The 25,649-nt window shown below is 31.2% G+C and overlaps 1 protein-coding gene across 1 annotated transcript in view; it reads left to right on the top strand.

Annotated features, from left to right (window-relative positions):
- The window catches only part of LOC126880534 (uncharacterized), a 153,909-nt gene that overhangs the window by 100,321 nt on the left and 27,939 nt on the right, over positions 1–25,649 (top strand). The window lies entirely within an intron of this gene.

Below are 25,649 nucleotides of genomic sequence, written 5' to 3'. Positions count from 1 at the left end.
TAGGGAATGATATATAAAAATTAAATTACGGTAATGTTACTTCTCAATAATGATATAAAATACAGGGTGTTCCATTTAACATTACTGAGAAAATAATGTACTTGCGTTTTGACTCACCCTGTATTTGATATAAAGAAAATTAGCAATGTCAATAATTCTTGAAAATTTTGACAATAAATAAAAAATATGGCAATAATAAACAATTGCTGTTGTGCTTATTTTTATTTATACAGGTATTTGAACTTGTTACGATTTTCATAAAAAATTGTGATGGAGAACCTTTATATTTTTGTGATGGAGAAGTTAACAGGATTTCGAATATAAAATAAAATATAGGGTATTCCATTTAAAAAAACATAAGTTTGGTCTGCCACTCTAACATTCTAACTAATTTTGTAATGTGGAGCTCAAAGTTCGCTACAATTTTTGTTATTAACTTTTATTGCTATCTATTACTATAGCGGATCTATTGAGATTTACCCCACTAATCAATCACTCTGTATATATCCTCTGCAATGTATGATGATTCATCAACAAATTACAATTTAAAGAAAAAACAATGTTTCCTATTCAATTCAAATCTGGCGTAAATTTTGAGACATCCTGTACAGTACAATAATCGATATAAAACTGTTTTCAATACCAAATCACCACGTTCCAAAAAATGTCTGACATATAAACAAATATTAATTATTAATTTTGTATTGTGTTGAAAGAGTGTGCATACATTAAATAAGCTGCAGACTAATTTATTTAAATAATAAAATTAAATCAAAACATTTACACTAACCTTAACAGCTAAGGTCACAACGGAAGGATATACATTATACATTTAATTAAGTGTAGACGGGTTATTTCCTGTTTTCTGTACGCTTCAATTATTTTCGTAATAAACATTTGACGGTTTTCCAATTTAGGTATTTTAGAGCTCGAAGTACAGTTGTAATTTTTTTAAGTTCTGTTTGTCTGAAATGTTTGTAGAAAAATTAACATGTTGGAATTAGCTGTTCAAAAGTTATCCTTAAGAGGAACGGAGCAAAATGCAAAATTTTGACGCATGTCAAAATTTTCAATGTGTTTTAAATGTATTCTTTTCATTCGAATCCTGAGAAAACTATTAAATATTTTTGAAAAATTTAAACGCAGAATGAAAGACTACATTATTACCAAGAGCCAAAAGTCCTTGAAAGCTTCTATATGTTTCATTTTAATAAGTTACAGGGGTGAAAATAAAAGTGAAAATGAAGTGTTATTTTTAATTGCAAATATTTCATTCAAAAGAAACCTTTTATTTATTCTAAGAAACTTTCGGCCCTCGGTAATAAAGTAATCTTTCATTCTGCGTTTAAATTTTTCAAAAATACTTATAAGTTTTCTCAGGATTCGAAAAAAAATTAATACATTTAAAACACATTGAAAATTTTTGACGTGCGTTAAAATTTTGCATTTTTCTCCGTTCCCCTTAAAATGCTTTGGGAACTGCGCCCATTTAGCCAGCAACACTTCTTAAAATCTAATCCAATCGAACAATCAAGGGTAGGGAAGGGAAAAAGAACTTTTCGCACCCACGTCGTTCAGGGTGACTAACCACAGACTAAGTAGGGATACGAGGTATTATTAATTTACACGACTAATTTTATAATCTAAAATCTAAAGTTTCAATTTACACGACTTAACATAATCTAGAAGAATCCTAATAGTCCAGGGCGCATCTGTTTTGAGATGGAAGTTGAGAGGTGACTCAAATTCTTTTGCAGAAATTGCTTGAAAATAACTCGAATAATAATATTTGAGTTATCCTCACACTCAAAATGGTCCGGAACATTGTTTAAATAATCAAAATGTCAAAATATGAAGGAAAAATTCGATTTTTTTATTGGTTTTTTGATTATAACTTTAAAAGTATTCATTTCTGAGAAAAGTTGTACTAACATAAAAGTTGCGTAATTAAATTTCCTACAATATAGAATTGGTTAAAAATTTAAAAAATAGTCACCCTTGTTGCAAAATAGCAATAATTGCGAAAAAAAACATACAAAACCAAGTATTTACGTTTTTCAACCATTTATGCTACACTTAGGACCTTCATATTTCCCCAGAAAAACTTTATGGTGTAGTAAAACAACACTGTAAATTTAATTAATATCGGGTTAATAGATTTTGCAAAATAAATTTTGCAATCCAGCTTTCGCAAAAAAAATCATTTTTTTTAATGTTGCAGGACTGAAAATAAATCAGATAGCAAGTTGAGTTTTTTTGCTTATAGAAGTGTACTGTACCTTTCATTTGCAATTTGCAAAATTAAAATCGATTAATTACCACGGCGTCAGGAAATTTTTTAAATAAACATTAATTTTTGGTGCTACGCGCAGGACAGCCGTGTTCGATTCACAAAAGTTGATTTCCACCAAAATTTCTTCCAATCTTTAACTAATATATTATTTTCTTACTCTATATTTTGTTGTATTTTAATATTTTAATTCCACAAAAATCAAACTAATTTTATTGTTATTTGTGAAATATTGTTTAAACAATTGCATATGTTTAAAAATAATAAACTTTATGCTCTAAGTTAAAATATATGAACAAAGAAAGTTTTTGCTAAAAAAAGTGTTATTTCAAAGGATAGAGTATGTGTTTTTATTTTGCAATAAAGAAATTTATTTATTTATTTATATCGAAATGTAATAAAAATTAAAATGTATCAATCATTATCAAAGGTCATTGAAATGCCCAATCAGAGCAAACTATCCGCTGTCCTGCGCGTAGCACCAATAATTTATGTTTAATTAAAAAAATTCCTGACGCCGTGGTAGTTAATAGATTTTAATTTTGCAAATTGCAAATGAAAGGTACAGTACACTTCTATACGTAAAAAAAATTATACTTGCTATCTGCTTTATTTTTAGTCCGGTAACATTTTGAAAAAATGAATTTTTTTTGCGAAAGCTGGATTGCAAAAATTATTTTGCAAAATCTATTGAACCGATCTTAATGAAATTTACAGTATTGTTTTACTGTATCACAAAGTTTTTCAGGGTGAAATAAGAAGGTCCTAAATTTAGCATAAATGGTTGAAAAACGTAAAATGCGAATACTTGTTTTTGTATGTTTTTTTCGCAATTATTGCTATTTTGCAAGAAGGGTGACTATTTTTTAAATTGTTAACCAGTTCTTTATTGTAGGAAATTTAATTACGCAACTTTTATGTTAGTGCAACTTTTCTGGGAAATGAATACTTTTAAAGTTATAATCAAAAAACCATGAACAAAAATCGAATTTTTCCTTCATTTTTTGACATTTTGATTATTTAAACAATGTTCCGGACCTTTTTGAGAGGGAGGATAACTCAAATATTATTATTTGAGTTATTTTTAAGCAATTTCTGGAAAAAAAAATTGAGTCACCTCTCAACGTCCAAATGTACTAATATTTTTACAGATGCGCCCTGGTCTATAAAGATTGATGGTTTGTTCAAAGCTAGTAAGTTCATCAGATTATATGGGGGATAAACGTTTTCTTGCAATAGCTGCATATTCAATAGATTTCTTTGTGTCACATATTTGTCACATGCAAAAAATATATGATCCAAGTCACTAATTGTATTGCAATTTTCGCACAAATCCGACTGTAATACATTGATTTTATATAAATGGGCGGGTTAACAGGCATGGGCAAATTTTAGTCGAGAGATAGTAACAATATCGTGTCTCGAAAAATCTAAATTTTTATGCCAATAAACTGTCGGGATTTTCGGATATAAAAGAGTATACCTTGTCGGATAATTTGTACAGTACTGATTCCATTGAAGTTTCCAGTTATCATGTAGTCTGGTTTTACTTATGGTTATACATTCTTGAAGTCTAATAGTCCAATATCATTTAATGTTTCCTCGCCACTGAAAATGCTGTCTTTTGCCAACTGATCTACTTTTTCATTATTTTCAAGACCAATATGAGCTTTCATCCACGTGAATACTATATTACACTGCATAGTAGTTAGATTAGATAATAGTATTTTTAATTCTTTGATGTAGGGATTTTCGTCTAGTTTACTAGAGAAACTTTTTAAAACTGATAATGAGTCGGATAATATGTTACAGGTTGTTTACATCTCTATTTGTTATCTTCATGAGTAAGTCTTAAATTGCTTTACTTTTTAATGGGAGACGAAGGTAATTAGATTTAAAAAACCGCCGAACATACTTCAGGAAAAGAGGCGTTAGTTCATAGAGATCCATTAAACTCATTTGTCAGATACTTGGCCGGGACAGTCTCTCTATCATTCTATTGTTTTAACTTATTTTGTTTGTTCTAATGATATTTCAGCTAATAAATAAAGTTTTGAATTGTAACAGCAATGTTTAAACCACAACAGTATGACTTATAATATGTAAGTGTACCCCTCTATCTTTGCCTTCACATTTTTATCAGTCAGTTTTTCCTCGCCAATTTTAGAGTAACTCGTTTTTTTTGCACATATTAATTAAAATTTAATACGATAAAAGAAAATATCTTGTATTTATGATGTAATTAAATCTAAGATACAACTATAATTACGGTACTATTAATGTGCGAATATGTAAAAATTTGTGTGTATTTACTTTCTCTGCATACAACTTTTCCGATTGTTTTTAGAGAATGATGAAATTAACATATTGCGCTAATATACAACTAATGATTCATTAAAAATTACGCTGTACAAATGATTATACATTCTAAACAAATTTTTAATGTTAGATTTAGAGAATTTAAAGATTTCTTTATTTAGACATAGTATTACTACTTGAGGGCCAACATTTTCTTGACTTTTCAGTAGTCTATGATCTTTAATTTTTTGTTTCATTTCTTTACTAATTATTTACAGAGCCGGATTTAAGGCAGTGGAGGCCCCTGGGCAGAATTGGTGTGGGGGCCCTACCTCCTACCATTAAAAAATATTGATCTACTTTTATAAATATAATTTTAAATAATAAAAAGTACAAGAGCTGTAACTTGTTACAGTAAAATATTAAAAATAATAGTAAGATGTATGGTTAAAGTCCGGGAACTTTTCGAGATATTTTAATTGAAAATTTCTAGATTATGTACATATCTAGTTGAATTAAGACATCGTGACCAATGCTCATTGTAGAGAGATGATTTAAACACTATTGGCCCATCATAGACCGAAGTCGATTTTTAATTAACTTAAATTTTGAGAATGATCTCTAACCACTATGTAACGAAACCACTATGTAACCACTATGTAAGCTTCTATGTAACGAAATATCACATTGATTGGTATGAACTGAATAATATTTTGACTTCTTAATCCTTGAAACTATTTCCTTTAATACGTTTTGACCTATCGGATGTACAATTTCCTCACATATGGTTGATGAAAAATAGTTGACATGTCCGCTTCCAGGATTTCAATAATTTTTCAAAATATGGTGCTTCAAAAATTGATCATATTCAGCTAATAACTGGATTACTCCCAATTAATTTTCATTTTGTGATGAACTCGACAACTCATTTTCGCTGCGAAATGCTAAATCTCGTTCACAAATAAACTTTATAACACTAAAATTAGTCTGACTATTTTCCAATAATTCTTTATTTCTTCGGTTTTTCTATTTCAGTATCAATACGCCCAATTCTTTCGTTTGCTTTAGACATTTCGTGATCCATAAGCCTACTATCTGCATGTTTCCAATCACAAAATCCTCTGTGACTAAAATGTGTACGAACACTAGATAAGAATTTACAAACGAAGCAATACACTCACCCAGTGGAAGGTGAAAAACATAATCATGAACAATTATATTATCACTCCTACGCTCCTTTATTTTATATTTGTCATACATTGTCGAGTTCCTGTATCTCCTGCCAATATCTGTTAAAATGAACCTCTTATGTTTGGGGCTTTGTGGGGCCCCTGACATGTGGGGGCCCCGGGCAGCTGCCCAGCCTGCCCCCCCCCTTAAATCCGGCCCTGATTATTTATCTCTTTTCATGATTGGGACCGAAAATTTCTTGGGATTCTTTCATTGTATCTACTATTTCTTCGTTTAGGTTGTTTACATATCTTTTTGTTGTCTATCTGAATAAGTTTTATCAGATATTTATTTTTTGCGAAAAGTGCCTACAACTGTTAATTTATGGTTAATATAGAAATCATTTAGATATGTATGGATATCTGAGTACAAAAAGACTCTTAGACGCAACACTAGAAAATTATATTTGAAAATTTTGACCTACGTTATCAGTCGCGTCATTAGATTTTAGCTAATGAAAGTCAATTCTATAAGTTCTATAATAACCCGATCAGGGAACACAAAATTTTACGGAAAACTCCAAAAAAATAAAGGAAGAATGAAAATTTGGGAATAGGTAGTTGAAATTGTCTATTACTATACAAGAAAAAGTTTACAATTCTACATCCCCTCCATTTTACAAAAATTGGAAAATACGTGGTGAAAAATATTTTCTCGGGGTGAAAAAATATACGTTCAAAATAAGTCCGGAATTGGATAAAATGACTAATTCTAAGCAACTTTTATTCTGTAGAGTTTTTTTACTAAGTCAATACTTTTCGAGTTATTGGCGAGTGAATATGTTCATTTTTAACAAACAAAAACATGTTTTTGGACGGTTTTTCGGAGATAACTCAAAAAGTAAGTATTTTAGCGAAAAAAATATTCTTAATAAAATATAGCTTATAAAAAATTGAAAAAAAATGGTGTATGCGTGAGGTCTGCAGACCCAGTATAAGCAGAGTTGCAGCTAATGAAAAGTAGGTTCTTCTTCGTCAAATTCCAAATCGAATATTTTATTGTGAAATAACCAAAAAACGGAGCACTTTTCGGGGAAAATTCATTACAACTTTTAAAAAACGTGTTTAAAAAAAGATTTATTTTTGTTTTAAAAAAAACTTCTAACATTAAAAGTAAGTGAGTTACACTCAAAATATTTTTGGTCCCTTTTATTTTTTGGTAAAGAAATGGCGAAAATCACCCACTAATTAAGTTCTTAAATAAAATTAATCGTTACCGCTTTACAAGTTACTTTACTTATGTATTGTTTATATTATCTATAAGTTTCATTAGTTCAAAGTGCTCAGTTTTGAAAAAAACTGGGTTTACAATAAAGCATTTTTTTTTAATTTTGACAAAAATCTGAATTGTTTATGGAATTAACTTAAAAATTATTAGTAATACTAAAAATCTCAAAGAGTAATAAAATGTACGTTTTGCTTTTGTGAATATTTCTGAATTTTTGTTTTCTTGTTAGACAAAAATTGGTTACGCTATGGCTGTTCAAAATTTGACTAAACTCGTGATTAGTTACTCGTTCAAGCCATTTTAACTACAGCTTTTTCAAAAAGAAGCACTTTGAACCGATGAAACTTACAGATCGTATAAATAATACATAGACAAAGTTACTTGTGAAGTGGTAATGATAAAACTTATTTGTGATGCTAATTAGGGGGTGATTTTCGCGATTTTTTTACCAAAAAATAAAAGGGACCAACAATATTTTGAGCGTAACTCACTTACTTTTAATGTTACAAGTTTTTTTAGAAAACAAAAATAAACCTTTTTTAAACACTTTAAAAAAGTTAAAATGAATTTTCTCCGAAAAGTGCTCCGTGTTTGGGTTATTTCACATTGAAATATTCGATTTGGAATTTGACGAAGAAGAACGTACTTTTTATTAGCTGCAACTCTGCTTCTACTGGGTCTACAGACCTCATGTATACACCGTTTTTTTCAACTTTTTATTATCTATATTTTTGTTATGAATATTTTTTTGCTAAAATACTTACTTTTTGAGTTATCTCCGAAAAACCGTCCAAAAACATGTTTTATTTTGTTAAACATGAACATATTCACCCGCAAATAACTCGAAAAGTATTGACTTTCGAGAAAAAATTCTATAGAACAAAAGTTGTTTAGAATTAGTCATTTTATCCAATTCTGGTCTTATTTTGAATGTATATTTTTTACCTTCGAGTGGGGGGTATTCCCCTCAATTTTTGTAAAATGGAGGGGATGTAGAATTGTAAACTTTTTCTTATATAATAATAGACAATTTCAACTACCCATTCCCAAATTTTCGTCCTTCCTTTATTTTTTTGGGGGTCAGATTGTTCTTTGATCGGGCTATAAATTCATACCGAACCCTTCTTTCAGTGCATCATAGTTTGTCGAATTCCCTCGATTATTATATATAGAACTCAGAAAATTATGTATTCGTTGACGGATACTTGCATACTGTCACAATGTCAAGGGGTAAAATTACAATAATTGTCATTCTAGGTTAGTATATTTCGACATTTTATCGTGGGAAGAAGGGTTTGATATGAACTTTTACTCATATTTAGTTAAGCTGTCCGCTACCCTTAGACATGTGCAATACTACACTTTTCCTCGAGGCACTTACGAGTGGAAAGCTATGTTGCCAAATTTTTCACCAAGTTATCATGGAAAGAGGTAAAATGTTAGATTTTTTCTAACAGCTCGACCGATCCCAGGTTAATAAAGTATATTGTTGCCGCTCCTGTGTAACAACTCTCGCGACAAGTGCGCGACGAATGTGCAGTTTGTGCACATTCGCTGCTTTGTAATGTGCGAATGTACAGTAAACGAAGGTACTTAGATTGGTGCATTTTTTGCCATAATTGTGATAATTTAAAAAGCAGCCGAACACACTGCAGGAAACAAAGGTTTTAGTTCATAGAGGTATATAAATCTCATAAATTTATCAGATACCTGACCGGGACTAACTCACTAACAGAATAGTTTTCAACTTATTTCTCTGTACCTGCTAATGATAGTTATATTTATGTTTACTTTTTTAGCTTGGTCTTCAAGTTTTTATCAGTTTTTCTCGCCAATTTTAGCGCGACTAAGTTTTTGTCCAATATTGAAAGTATAAGATAAAATCCACGAGGAAAATAAACTTCCTGTAGCTGGCTGTATACCATAAATCACAAAAGTACTAGATTTCTTGTAAAAGGTATATTTTAAAATACCCTAAATAAGGGTCACAAGACAAAACGTTTTCGGATTAAGAAATCCATCATCAGTGTTCTAAAAGCCAAAAAATAGCATGCCTGAGCCACCAAAATGTGTTGGGCAAAAACCCTTTAAATGTAAAAGATTATGTTATGTTACATATTTATATACAATGTAAATGATGTTCTAGATATGCCTGGATGTTACCCAGGGCAACACAGGACTCATTCCACGTGGTTGAAATTTTTTTTGGAGAAAACCTCACATATTGGATTTCAATTGCCAACTCCAATCCACTCTTTCACTCTTTCAGTTGGCCATTGAAATCCAATATGTGAGGTTTTCTCAAAAAAAAAATCCAACCACGTGGGAAGAGTCCTGTGTTGCCCTGGGTAACCTCCAGGCATATCTAGAACATCATTTACATTTTATATAAATATGTACCATAACATATACATAACATATATTGTAAAATCCGGAGATACGGGATGCAGCCAGAAAGCAGTTTATTAACGCAAAGCTTGGATTTAAAATATTGTTTATTATATTTTTATTTCAATTATTCTAATTGTTTAAAAGGTAGTAAACTTTGCATCTGGGGCTTTTCGTTGTTTTCCTCGTAATACGAGAGATGTCGCTGAATTGCGTCTCAGAGGTGGGTTCATTGCATTGCGATGGTTTGCCTTAAATTGGCAGAATTGTTTGTATTTCCTTCAGAGTTGAGACTTCTGAGCTTCACCGATGAGGCATAAGGATGCTGAAATAGCTATATGGAGATGGTGGTCCAACTCTGAATCAAATATAAACAAAACCTGCCTTGATCTTTTTTTTTATCATAATCTCTTACATTTAAATGGTTTATACCCAACACATTTTGGTGGGTCAGGCATGCTATTTTTTGGCTTTTAGAACATTAATGATGGATTTCTTAATCCGAAAACGTTTTGTCTTGTGATCCTTATCTAGGGTATTTTAAAATATACCTTTTACAACAACTCTAGTATTTTTGTATAAAATAAAAATAAATATCTTGTGGTATCTGTGATGTAATTAAATCCACGACATAAATCTCCAATTAAATCGTTTTTTGTTGAAAGGGGATAAGCACCATTTTCAACTTTTTAAGTTATAGTAAAAAACCCTTCTCTCTTTCAATATGCACGTCATTTGGTGTTACATGCAGTTTCGCAGTATAAACTACCTATATCCATGCAGTGCACCAATGCTTGCTTCCTTTCAGTACCAAATTACGCAGATAAAAAAAGAGATAAGGGTTTTTTACTGTAACTCGAAAAGTAGAAAATGGCGTTTACCCCCTTTCAACAATAATCGATTCAATTATGGTACTATCAATGACAATGTGCGAGTACTTTCACTGCATACAACTTTTCCAATTGTTTTTATAGAATGATGAAATTAACATATTGCGCTAATATCCATCTAATAATTCATTAAAATTACCTTGTACAAATGATTATACATTCTAAACAAATGTTTAATGTTTATATTTAAGCATTTCGACATCAAATATTAAACGAAACCACGAATAAACATCCTAACACAAAAAATTAAATTACCATATGTATTATTGATGAAAATTGGGATGTGTTTAAACCCCTCCAGCAAGATCATATCTATTAACACCATTTGTAAGAACACATATGTGTTGTGCAACAGCAGGTTAATATTTAGAAACAAAATTCGTTTTGGATTTCATTGACCTTTTAATATTCAATGAAACATTGCAGAAATCTTAATGATAATCACAACGATATAAGTGTCAACGGATTTCCATTATTTAAAATATGCAGTACCTTCATGTTAAGACTTAGCGTGAATAACTTTAATAACGGTTAATATTGAGATTAAAAATATTGCGAAATAGGTCAATTTTTGAATATATTTCACCAAGGAACATTCTTTGCAAACATTAAAAATATATTACTTACATAGAAGTATAAGCTTCGATTTGTATAATGGTATAAAATTTATTAAAACTTTAAAAAAGTCATCCAAGTGGATTAAAAAAGAATGTGTGTGTGTGTGTACTTTGTACGCACGTAAGAAGTTATGCTTCTATTATAATATAATCTAACTTCATATTATGATTTCAACGAAATCAATATATCTATCTACTTTAAACAGTTTTTTTGTATTGTATTTAAATATTAAACTAATTTTAGAAAGAACAAAAATTAAAAAAAAAGATATGACTTTGTCCTCTCGATCCCTAGGCGAATGCTCTACCGATCAGCTACCACCGCTTTTGTATTCAGTCGATCATTTCTCGGACATAATTACAATCACGGTTTACACTCAATAACTACAATCAATTACAATAACTACACTCAATAATTACATCAATTACAATACATTAATTAAAAATAAACATTTTCAATAATACTTATTAGGAGGAAGACAACTCCACAGACATAAAAATTATAATAAATATATTTACTAAAAACACTAGATAATAATATCTATTCTTTTCACGCACACTTTATTTGCGCTACATAACTTAAAAGATGTAGCGACTAATACCATACGGTCGGTGTGCGCATGCGCCATGGAATTTAAAAATTCACCCTCGTGCCTAAAGAAGTATAACTTTAAAAAAGATCAAATGTTTTCGATCTAGTCAGATCATCTCCAGTGACATTCTGTGTAGTAAATGAAACATGAAACTAGCCCACTAGTTGAAATAAAGACATCATTAAACATGATTTTTGATTACAATATACATTTGTAAACCGACATTAGGTCGATGCTAACTAGGCCAGGGTAATAAGGCAAAAATATACCCTGTTGGACACTTCAACATCCAGGGTACTGAAGCGTTTTTTCGACAGGTAATACCTATAAGAACAAATTGTAACTATTTCCTGCGTAGGATCTGGCGACCATTTTTATTTATACACTATTTAGTGTCAAAAACGGCATTTTCTTTTTTTTCCAAACCAACGGAAAACAGTGAAACTAATTGATTTTTTAGTACAAACATATTCGAGGAAAAAGCATGGAAAGAGCTTTAAAATGACATATTATAAAGGTTGATATACTCACTTATTCTTAATATAATTGCGAAGAAAGATCGAAATTGCAAAATAATTAATTTTGCAATAACTGTTGTAAAAACTAGTGTACAGCTTTGAAATTTTTGTCAAGTGAGGGATCTTTGGTGCTTAATATGTGACAAAAATTTCAAAGCGATTCATTGAATTGTTTAAATTTTATTCAAATTGTTTAACCCAGAGAGCTTTTTTGCCATAAGTCAAAAAAATGGTTTTAGAACCATTCTACAGGTGTCAAATGAAAGAGCATGAGCTAATCTTTCAAATTGGTTAAAAAAAATGAATTAAAAATGCATTTATTAGTAATAAATAATTATGCAAAAGTCTCATCAATTTTTCCTTATAAACTTTTTGAATAACTGGATAATAATTCGTGGACTTTGAAAAGACATTCGATAAAGTACAGCATGTAAACTAATTGCATATGCGAAAGAATATGGGAATAGATGACAAAAATGTGTGTCATTAAAAATATGTATTGAACTCTTCTATCGTAAAAATTGTACATAACTACATCGAAGAATTCTCCATACAAGGAGAAGTCAGACAAGGTTGCATTTTGTTCAATATTTACTTGGACCAGCTATTTATAAAGGTCCTTATAAAGGTCCCATAATGAAGATATATTATCTAGTAAACAGTATTTTAAATACGGCTTCCGAACTGAAAACCGAAACTTCAAATAAACAGTTAATTTTATAGGTAAAGTCACTTCGTAAAGTAGGTTGGTCACTTCGAGTATGGAGCAGCAGGCCTACGCCTCTCCGAGGATGACTCCAACAAGAGTCGAAAATCGCCGATTCACAGTGCTGGACTGCGCTCCGTGTTCTAAGTGAAAAATAAGATTGTTTTGCCTTCGCATTGCAACTGAATAAAAATGGTATACATTTTTGTTTCTTTCATATTAGTATTACTTCTATAGAGTAACTAGGTCCATTTTCCGTTGGAACTTTACCAAGCTGCAGACGGGGGTTGTGAATTGCATAGTGTAGAATTCCTTTCCTTTTGTCTTCACTGCAGCATCCATCTGGCTTGCATATTGTAGAAGCCTTGTAGGTGTCACCAGGGAAATGGACCAGTAAGTTTTCAATTTAAAAATCTTTTAGTAATATTTTTAATATTTTTCAATATTATTAATGTTGCTATTAGGACTGAAAAATACGTCGTCTTTCAATGCCAGATGGCGCTAGCCACCTACTATCATCACTTCAGTTGCAATGGGTGGGAAAACCTCTCGATACGAATCAGTTAAAATATGGAGAACAGTGCCTACGTTCCTTCCGATGAAGGCTCCAATAAGAGCCGAAAATCGCGATTCAAGGGACTGGACTGCACTCCGTATTCTAATTGAAAAGTAAGATTGTTTTGCCTTCGCATTGCAACTGAATAAAAATGGTATACATTTTTATTTATTTAATTAATTTTATATTTTATAGTTTACATATTAGACTAAAGCTAATCTTTCACAAGAAAAATATGTTCAAAACAACATTAAGCACTCTATTTGCCATAAACGTATAATAATGTCAAATTTCTACACGCACGTTGCCCCATCTCGAAACTAAAATTTCAACACTCGTATAAAATTTGTTTGCCACTGCAATATTCTGTTAACAGCATGAAAACGAATGATTAAGACTCTACCTTTTACGGAAACTTGACAGGAGCTCTACTAACCACATTTTGTGAATGAATTATCATGATTTTTATAGTATGACAGGGACATGGGCACAATTAGTTACAGTCTTGACGCCTTGACACCAAACTACATCATTTAAAGCGTTTAATGATACAGATTCACTGCTTCCCTTGTATTAAATATGCCCAGTGTCCCCATAAAGTATATTATGGGAAAATTATACGTGTTTTGTCCGTTAATGAAGCTACTAGATCAACTTTTCAATGTTCTACCTCACCTTTTATGTAAATATCTCATAACGTACGTTATTTTTCCAAGTTTTCTCGTCACAGTATTTATTTATACGCGCAATAGGCCATTAAGACCTAGGGCATTTTTATAAAACACAATTATTATTCTTCTTTCAGTACCGTCTCCTATCAAAGTTTGTCCAACTAGACACCCTTAAGCTATTAACAAATGTTTAGCTTGCTATTAATCAACTTTTTTTTTCATACGCGGTATCCAGACCTAATATCTCAGTATAAAAATAACAGAGGATATATTTTAAGTCCATGTGATACACTATGGAAAAAGTTCAGATTTTTCATTTCATTTCCAGCATTGAAGATTCCAAGGTAATAATTTTGTAGTAGAAAACAATTAATTTAAAACATGTAAACATAAACAAAATTTTTTTTCGCGCGTTTGAAATTTCAAAATTTGACAACGATTTGACATTAAAGAGCACCATAAAACTAGTTCTGCCGAAATCTACGAGTGGTCGTCATTGTGATCTAACATCGAAAATGATTATATTTGATTTAATTTTTTTTTAATCGATGTCTCAAGCTACAAGGAATATTTTTAAGCAACTACTTTAATCGCAAAATGGGAAATTTGCAATAAAAGTTTTTGCTGAGCGCACTAAAAGCCAACGTCAACAGATTTATTTCTTTTTTATATATTTTTTATGTATAATATTATGATTAACTATTTAGATGGGAAATAAGCCACAATTAAATTGAAAAAATAATTTTATTATTTTTAAAAATATGTTTTATTATCAATAAATTATATTTATTATTATAAAATTTTTATGCTAAATGAAACCAATTGTGTCGCAAATTCCTCGGTAGAATGCAGTAGGATGTGGTTACCCATACTGAAAGAGGAAGTCAATAGAAAGAAAACACCTCGATTATAAAGTCAATAGCATATCGAGTTAGTACATATTTTATATCTTAGTATTACTTATTGTATATCTAGGTATTATTAATATTATTTATAATTTAAACATATTAAAGTCAGAATTTGGTATTGGTTTTTGAAAGTAAATTAAATGTAAGACCAAATACTTACGATGTCGGGATAGTATCACGAGGTTTTTCCTGGTTTTCCCTCGTAATTTACTATGGAATCTCTAACGCGAGAATATTACTGTCATCGTTGCATTTGGTTGTCTTTGACAGATCACACGCTATGATCTTATTTGTGACGGATATTCTTGAGTTGGGATTGATTTCATGTAATCGAATGAACAATCTTTTAGTAAAGCCGTCCCAGGAACGCAATTCATAAATATTGGCGATATCATTTTAAAGTCTTCTACTTTATAATGTATAATATACGTCTGAATTGCCAATATAAATGAGTCAGATTAAATAAATTATTAGAAGAATTTTTTTACTTAGCACAACATTTTTGTTTATTTTAGTAGTATTTTGTATTTTGACAACGACACCCGATTTGGGCGTCGAAACGTTAATAAAATTATTTTTTTCAATTTAATTGTGGCTTATTTCCTATCTAAATAGTTAATCATAAAAATGCTACAAGGAAATAGCTTCAGAACAACATGTATCGATGTACTGTATGTGCCAATATGGATGCAATTTTAAAACGCCTATATCGATATATTTAATGTATCGATACATCGTTGTAATCCCCATTCTTAAAATAGGAGGGAAGCCTTAAATGCTATATTTATTTGTAGTTACTAAAGCGTCATGGGGACCTATTGGGCTGTGAAGATTAGGTCCTAAAACCAAAAAAAGTAAAGAAGTTTTCCTTTATAGTAAGGTGGGGAAAGGGAGTGAGCGGGTACAAATTTCTAAAATGGTTTTTTCCGATTATAGCGGCATCTATCCATAATTCGAAAAAATGTCTCGAATAAAAGTTTCTTATTTTTACGTAAGTAATCCAAATCTGCAATAAAAAAATGAGGGTTTCTATTTAAGATTTTAAAGATACCCCCCAGCCCACCTCATTCGCGAAAACATTTCGATCAGTTCATCTCGCGAAATATTCGCTTTTTTGTGAAACTTTGTGACTCACCAATTAGTCCAGAGAAATAAGATTTTTCTCATGACACATTCCCATCCAGGCCCAAACTAAATTTTTGGAGTAGTATGGACATCTATATTAATAACCTATATGTTTCCTGCAGCCGATTTTGACGATATACATAGTTATAAACAAATAAAGATCAAAAAACGGTAAATTTTCGCTTTTTTCGTCTATTACCAAAAGGTGAAGCATTCAAAACAAATTTGAGAATAAGAAACTCATAAATTATATAACAAACTTCAATACGGCGTTCGCTGAATATGTCTATCCTTATTTGTTGCTTAGAAAATTCCAAAATAAGTCATAAACTTTTAGATTTTATAAATGTTCATAACTTATGTAAAAATTAACTTACAACCTTCTTATTAAACGGAATGCTGAGACTTCTTGTGTTAAAATTATATTTTAAATTTCAAAGCAATTGGTCAAATAGTTTAAAAGTTGGGTATCAGGCGCCATTTTGTGAAGTATTCATATAGTTTGTTGAGGTCGTTTGTCAGCACGTTTTGAGTAATTTCAAACTGTTTGTGTTGTACTGCTCGTTTAAAAAACATCTACAAATAACTGCACAAAAAATAAGTAGTAGAAATAACCTTATCCAGAATCTTTGTGGTACCAACTGGGGCGCATCTGCGGACACACTACGAACATCTGTGCTAAGTTTGGTCTACTCTGTGGCAGAGTACTGTGCACCGGTCTGGCTAAATAGTCGTCATGTGAAGATAGTTGATACGCAGCTTAATATAGCAATGAGAATGATTAGTGGCTGCATCAAGACTACTCCACTATATTGGCTTCCCATCCTTAGCCATATACCTCCGCCTATCCTACGAAGACAAAAGGCCTTGATAACGGAGTATTCGAAAGTAAATAGCAACTTGCAACTACCAATCCATGAAGACATCCCGAGTTTAGCAGCAAACCGACTCCCATCCAGAAAACCACCCATAAGAACAGCCCAACAGCTAACGGCAGATGCTTTCAATGTTACCTCCAGATGGCGCACGCTGTGGACTGAGGAAGCCTCACCTGAAGTATCCAACCTTATTGACCCAGTCCAAAAGCCTGATGGCTTCGACCAGCCACGAAACATATGGAAGAGCCTAAACCGAATTAGAACGGGACATGCAGTATGCGCACACAACCTACATAAATGGGGAAAACAGCCTACCTCCAGCTGCGACTGTGGTGCTCCAGATCAAACCATCCAACACATAGTGGAGACATGTGAATTGAGGGCGTACCGAGGAGACCCAAAAGACTTTTTCAAAACTACGCCTGCAGGCCTTGAATGGATAGCTCAACTCGACTTAAAGATATAACCTTATCTGTTTGTATTATCTTATATTTTATCTGTATTTTGTCTATGTTCGTTTTTATATAAGCTTATGTTTGTATTTTTGAATTATGTACGTTTTTTTTACAATTATTATTGTATTTATTCCATGTATTGAGCCATACGCTAAATAAATAAAGTTTAAAAGTTATTTAATTTGTTTATCCCAAATTCATTTTTTGCAACATTATAAGTCAGAAAATTATGAGGTTACAGTAATACTTCGGACAGTTTATTAAATAAGAACATTTATACTATTGACTTAATTAAAAAAAATGACAAAAAGTAATTTTAAACAGTGTAAAATTATTTTGCAAAAACATGTCGATTTTTTGCTTACTTATTAACAATTAGAATAACTTTTTAACCGTTACCCGTAGAAAAAATTTTATTTCATATTTAGAAAGACTGAATTTTTATACACATTTAGAAAGAAAAACAATTGTCCTAGGACAATTACGAACGAAGTTAGCCCCCCTTTTTTTAATTCACATGTTCTTGCAAATTAATTTTGCAATATTTAGAATTATTTTTTGACCTTTTTTTTATTAAATTAATAGTGTAAATCTTCTTCTTTCATGAACTATCCAAAATATTACTGCAACTTTATCATTTTCTGACTTAAAGTGTTGCAAAAAAAATTAACTTGGGATAAACAAATTAAATAACTGTTAAACTATTTCACCAATTGCTTTGAAATTTAGGGTATGATTTAAGCACCACAAGTCTCAGCATTTCGTGTAATAAGAAGGTTCTATGTTAATTTTTACTTAAGTTGTGAATATTTATAAAAACTCAAAATTTATGATTTATTTTGCAATTTTCTAAGCAACCAATAAGATTGGACATATTCAGCGAATGCCATATTGAAGTTTTTTATACGATTTATGAGATTCTTATTCTCAACGTTGTTTAAAATGCTTCACTTTTTTAGTAATAGACGAAAAAAGCGAAAATTTACCGTTTTTTGATCTTCATTTGTTTATAACTATGTATATCATCAAAATCGGCTGCAGGAAACATATAGGTTATTAATATAGATGTCCATATCACTCAAAATATTTGGTTTCGGCCTGGAGGGGGTTGTTTCACCAAAAGGATATTGTTTTTCCTTATTTCTCTGAACTGCATTTCCTTAAGCCCCGCTCAAATCGTCAGATTTTTGAAATATACTTAATATATACACTGTTCTTCTTGTACTTAACACCCTGTCTTAATCTGACGTGCTTGATTTTTTTGTAAAGATAGATTTTTTTACGGACTGCCTTAACTCACTCCCCTGTTTTAAGAGTCCATATATGGTAGAGGTACATTTACAGGTTAGGCCAGGAACCGAATCTTTTCACCTCGCAATTTTTACAGAATGTATCAATTTGCTTGAAAATTTGAGAATAAGTAGTGGATAGTCCAAGGATCAATCAAAATCTATATGATTTCGAAAGGCGGTTTTACCATGGGGTGGTTGCCACCCCATCTCAGGGGAGGAAATTTTTTATTATATTGGGACCGCAAAAGTTGATAAAAACATTCACTAATTCAATCAAAAAATGTTCTATACATTTTTTTGTTAAAATTAATAGTATTAGATTTATTCGCTACCTATCTAAAGTGTTAGTTTTGTGTAGAAAAAATCAATGTTTTCGATGTACTCATTTACGATTCACTCAATTTTTACCGTAGAAAAAATTTTTTCAAACCATGTTTTCAAACCATTTTTTACCAAACTACAAAAATTCGTTATTCGCTTGTAACTCCAGTTTTTTTAAAACTAATCATTCTAAGCCAGTCAAACTTTTAGGATCTAATAATAATACATAAAGAAATAAGAATCAATAAGGCCAATGACTAAAAACACCGCCAACTTACATTATTATGCTTCCAATTAGATTTCTCAATTTTTTTTTTCAAAAAAATATATTGATATTTTAACACGAACTTTTTTACATTATATCTTAGAAAGTTTGGTAAAAAATAATTTTGTAGGTTTTTACAAGATGTATAAGACTATTAATAAATCTTTTTAAAATCCTCAGTCGCAAAAAGAGGTGACTTTGAAAGGGTTTGTATAAGTGGTTTTTGAATGTTATTACAAGTTTTAATTGTCAATAGCTCACTTAATTTTTGCCGTAAAATAAATTTTGCAATCCAGGTCCTTGGGAAATAGATAAGCTACAATTTCATATTTAAATATTTTTTCGTATCTCTGATAATAATCTTGCTATTCTGAAGAAAAGGTCATTTTTTCCAAACTACAAAAATTCGTTATTCGCTTTTAACCCCATTTTTTTAAAAACTAATTATTCTAAGCCGGTCAAACTTCAAGAACCTATTAATAATACATAAATAAAAAAGACCAAATAAGGTTAATGATTAATTTTATTTAGGATGGCGATTAGGGGGTTGCTTGCGATCACATTTTCGCTGAAAAAAATGGTGACTGATATTATTTTCATTATATGTCACTTAATTTTTGAGCTAGAGACTTTTTTTTTATTTCTAGAGATAGATATTTTTAAGTGCTTTAAATTAGATTGAACAAGTTGTCCTCGAAAATTCATAGTTTTTCCGTCTTTTGACTTTGAAACTACAATATTTAGCATTTGACGAAGAAGAGCCAACATATAATAAAGTATAGCTCGATTACTATTGGTCTTAAAGAAATTTTAAAAGGTTTTGTTTATTTTTTCAAAAGGTACATTTTGGTTAGGTGAAGTTGTTTTGATAAAACGAAACCTTTTGGAGTTATTAGCAGAAAACTTATTAAAAACATTGATTTTTTGGAAATAAAACTAACACTTTCGATAGCGAATAAATCTAAAACTATCAATTTTATCAAAAAAATGTATAGAACGTTTTTTGGTTAAAATGAACGGTTCAACCAACTTTTTCGATTAAAAGATAATAAAAAATGTCCACCCCCCGACATGGGGTGGCAACCACCCCCATGGTAAAAGCGCCTTTCGGCATCATATAGATTTTGATCCTTGGACCGTCTACTACTTATTCTCAAATTTTCAAGCAAATCGATCCATTCTGTAAAAATTTACGAGTGTTTGTCCTATTTTAAGCTTCATTACTTGGACTATAGAAAGTTTTTTCCCATGTGATTTTCTGATGCGCTCGAGTAAAATCCCCGCTTGACCTCCCCTACCAAAAAGATATGTACGCTAATTTAAAACCATCGTTCACCATACAATTAAAATAAAATAACTACAACTGACTGTAGTAACGTTTTTCTTCCCTACGACAATTCCCGTTTCCAGGAAATACACCTGTTGTCAATTCGTTTTTTTTTTAACGTTTCAGTAAACGGCATATATGCATCCTATTTCCTCTAGAAATGCATCAGACCAAGACGACTGGTACACTTTAAAATAGAATAAAACTACTGTTAACGTATAATATTGTATTCTTGATATCGGATGACAGACATTTCATACTTTTCATAGAATGTGGTACACTATAAAAGTATTTTTACATGGAGGGTGATTTTTCATAATGGGAGACTGGTTTTGTTCTAAGGTCACTAAATAGAACCTATTAACGTTTTTAGTAAAAATTAAATAATAAAATTATTCACACAGAAACAAATCTTTCCTCCGCAGTTTCCGCCCCCATTGTTCTGTCTGTTTTGTTTAGTTAAATTTTATAAACAAAACAAAAAGTTTAACAATAAAAAAAGTTGAAAATCATAGACAATTTTTTATATTGATTCAATTTTATATCGATCATGATATCTCTTTTTTGTTTTTAGTAGTTTCCAGGAATCGTGTTTGGTGTCATTCGATAGATTTTTAAAAAATATTGAACACGTATTTTTCAATTTTCAACGAAAACTTTTCGTTTATAAATTCGCAAAGTCTGTGTGTTATTGCGTCGCCGCTCCTACAATACTTAGAGTAGATTTATCGATAGATTCTTATGTAGTTTTGTCTTCTGAATCCAAATCTGAAAACGGCATTTCGATATCTCTAACCGTCTTCGAGATAATCGACCTCAAAGTCTAAAATGTGACGTCACAATCATTTTATTTTCCGCAGACACACTAAACGTCCGCTGAAATCGTTTATAGTAAGTAGGCTAGTTTTTTTAATGTGAATTTGTTATGCATAGCATAGGTTATTTACATTTGAGTTTGACATTTCGTGAATGTCAAACTAAATTTTAAATTAAGTATTAATAAAATATCAATGACATTTAATAGTGAATTTAATTATTATATAAAATAAATCTGTAAATAAAGATGTTCAAAAATACAATTTGAGTATATTTTGAAAGCAATAATTTATTAACAATTTTAAAAAGGTTTATACGAGTATACGGCCTCCCCTTTAATGGGACTACCTAATGATAAATGGACTGTTCCATTTGTTATGAAATGAAAATTGTTATTATAGTCGGTTCGCTAAACTCAGACACAACTGGCAAGTGATTTTAGTAGGTAATTTTTTGTTTTTGCCAATTTTGCCGAATTTGGCCAAATTACTAATTATTTAGTAATTATTAACTATTTAGTAATTATTTTTTTGTCTAATTGGGAAAATTACTGATAAAAATCACTAGCCAGTTGTGTCTGAATTTAGCGAACCGAATATATGAAATGTTGTTTGGAATAAAAAATTATGGTCTTATATGTGCAATTACATCCTTCTAATGGAAAAAATATTTGAATATTTTTCTCAAATTATGGATACCAACAACATTTTCATTTATAACTCTTTTATTTATAATTTGACGAAGAAAAGTTATTCTTCATAAAAAGCTCTTCATGGTCTAAGATTTATGATGCAACCATCATATATCACATTTTATTAATTTTATACGAGGTATATAAAAAATATGAATTTCGATCAAGAGTAAAGTACCTTTATAATTCACAACATTTAAATTAGTACGATATAATTGCACATTAAAACATAATTTTTAATTCTGAACAACTTTTCATAATAGCAAATTTTCCATATTATGAATTAAAATACGTAAATAAACAAAGTTTTCGTTATGATAATGCTCGCATTTTCAGCTTGTTCGATCTGATGTTCATTTCGCGAAATATTGCGAAGTTCCTATTTAAATTGTGGAGGTCGTGTTTGGTATCATGTGATAGAATTTTGAATAATATTGAACACGTATTTTTTAGTTTTTCGATCTGATGTTCATTTAGCGAAATATTCGCTTTTTTGTGAAATTTTGTGACTCACCCATTTACTTACGCCCCGCTCAAATCGTCAGCTTTTTTAAATATACACTGTGCTTCACGTACTTAACTTACCTTGTCTTAATCTGACGTTTTCAAAATTCTCTAAGGATAGAATTTTTTACGGACTGCCCCAACGCACGCCCCTGTATTAAGGGTCCATGTATGGTAGGGGTACATTTACAGGGTACAAGGTTTCTCTCCATGTGATTCTCTGACGCGCTCGAGTAACGCGCAAAATCCCTGCTTGGGCTCCCCTATCCCAATATAATATCCAGTCTTAATTTTATCGTTTTTGGTCGCTGCAATCATCAATCTAAGCATTCTCATTTCCGCTAAATACTGTATTTGTTGTTCACCTTTCTCTTTTTACCTGTCCAGAATTTAATTTTGTACATTTTAGCTAGTCTTATAGCAGTTTTACATATTTTCCTTTCAGTTTTATTAGAATCTTTCTGTTGCACATTTCACCACTCTTTCCTTGCATTTCATCCATCCTACTCTAGCTCCACTTGATGCATCTCCATTTGTTTTCCCATTACTCTGTAATACCGATCCTGTGTTTCTTCAAGTATACGTATCAATTACACTCCCTTATTTACATGGTGTGACGAAGTAGTTTTAAAGCCCTTTAATTTGTGCATTGTTGAACATCTCTTTTGTTTATAAACAGCTACTAAAGTAGGTATGTATGTACTTCAGCGCACTTTGACCTTTAACCTCTGAAATGGTACTATACCCTGTTTTTAAACTAGGAGGAGTAAAATCAAAAGAGTACCCAGTAATGTCATTAGAAAAATCACCACATTCATTTTCTTTTTTGGTTGATCATGTCGGCCTTAGACGGTAATTCATAAATATTGTTCTTCTTTTGGCATCATCCCCTTCTTCTCCATTGTCTTTTGTTCCTGGTTTTTAGGTCGTCTTCCACGTCATCCAACCATCTCGTTCTGGGTCTTCCTTTTTTTTTCACCTTCCTATAGGCTTCGATTGTAATATTTTCTTTGTTGTTTTTGCATCGCCTTGTTTCTGGACATGCCCCCGTCCCAGGGCTTGGGCTCCCCTACCAAGTTGTTACTAGTAGGTACAGTAGTTAGCTATTTAGCATTTTTATAGGACATTTATAGCTTTATTATTATATTTAACCACTGTTTTTGTCTCTCAGATGATCATTTATTTAGTTGTTTTATGCTTAAAATGTAGCATTGATGGTAACCGGTAAAACTGAACTTTATCACGATTACTTCGCATTCCACACTTCAATACACATCATGAAGCATGTTATCGATTCTTCCAGTAAAAATGTTAAATTAATCTTTGAAACAAAATTACAAATAAACGCATCTAAAATGATCTAAAACAGCGGTTCTCAACCTTTTTGAGTCATGTACCTCCTACAGTTCCTTTTATTATTTTTGGTACCACCTATATTTTTAGATTGTATTATCAAGACTTACTAAGTACTACTATTTTAATTTTTTTTTGTGATTTGTGTACCACTGCAAATAATGATATGTACCACCAGTGGTACATGTACCATAGATTGAGAACCGCTGATCTAAAACACATTAAGGATACAATAACATTTATGTTTGCCTCCCCGCTGTCAGATTGATTTAAAATTGACAGCATGTTGGAATGGCCTATACATATAATGTAAATTTATAGGTTTGTGTTGATAATTTTACACCTCTACTAGCTTCAAAAAGCTAGATCAATCTTCAACCATATGGACGTGTTTTTCAAGAGCCACAACCTTTCTCTTGGTATAAAAGTAAGAATGTTGAGATGTTTTGTCTTCTGTCCTTTTTTATGGTGTTGAATAATGGATCTTGAACGAGGATATGTCCCGAAAGTTGGAAGCATTTAAGATGTGGCTATATCGGAGAATTCTTAAAATCCCATGGACTGATCGGGTCACAAATGAGGAGGTTCTTAGAAGAATGGGGAAGAACCGAGAGGTACTGACCACCATCAAATCTCGAACTATTTTAAATGGGAAATAAGCCACAATTTTACCAAAAAAATGAATTTATTAACGTTTCGACGCCCAAGTCGGGTGTCGTTGTCAAAATACAAAATAATAATATATAGTATTATTTTGTATTTTGACAACGACACCCGACTTGGGCGTCGAAACGTTAATAAATTAATTTTGTTGGTAAAATTGTGGCTTATTTTCCATTTAAAATAGTTCATTATAAAAATGCCACAGGGAAATAACTTCAGAACAACATTAAGAAACCGGTATGGGCCTAGCGTTTGTCAGAATTTTAGGAGATTGGAAACCTTGTACGAGAAACTGGCACACTGTCAAAATTCAATTGAATTTTTAAGAAGATGTAGAAACAACAATTTAATACCAAAGGGCTTGAGGTTACGGCCAGCATACTCAAGCAGAAGACTTTAAAATATTCAGTATTATTTTGTATTTTGACAACGACACCCGACTTGGGAGTCGAAACCTTAATAAATTCATTTTTTGGTAAAATTGTGGCTTATTTCCCATTTAAAATAGTTCATTATAAAAATGCCACAAGTAAATAGCTTCAGAGTAACATCAAATCTCGACAGTTGGAATACTTTGGACACATTATGCGAAATGAATCCAGGATATGCCCTCCTACAAGCCATCCTGCAAGGAAAAATATTTGGAAAGCGAGGTCCAGGAAGAAGAAGAACATCCTGGTTAAAGAACCTCAGAACTGGTTCAACACAATATCTGTGCAGCTTTTCCGCGTTGCTGAAGATAAGGTAAAGATTGCCATGATGATCGCCAACATTCGACACGGATAGGCATATCAAGAAGACTAGCTTCAACTCTTTTTATTTAACAAGGTATTATGTTTTCCGTCTTAAAATGGTTCGTCTGGCAAAAGGTTTATGGACGATTTTCTGATAACTGCAAATGATAGTAATATTGTACATAATGATCGCAGTATTTTTTGTAATTAACTTGACTATTTGTTCATTTTGATTTCACTTTGTACACTCATTATTTACTATCTGATTAACATTTTTTACCCATTAAGATTCTGCCAAATGTTAAAACAGCGGTATGTCATATTAAATTTATA

This window comes from Diabrotica virgifera, chromosome 2 (genome assembly GCF_917563875.1).
Source record: "Diabrotica virgifera virgifera chromosome 2, PGI_DIABVI_V3a".
Classification (NCBI taxonomy): Eukaryota; Metazoa; Arthropoda; class Insecta; order Coleoptera; family Chrysomelidae; genus Diabrotica; species Diabrotica virgifera.
Note: the sequence above shows the minus strand (reverse complement) of the source record. Positions and strands in the feature narration are given on the sequence as shown.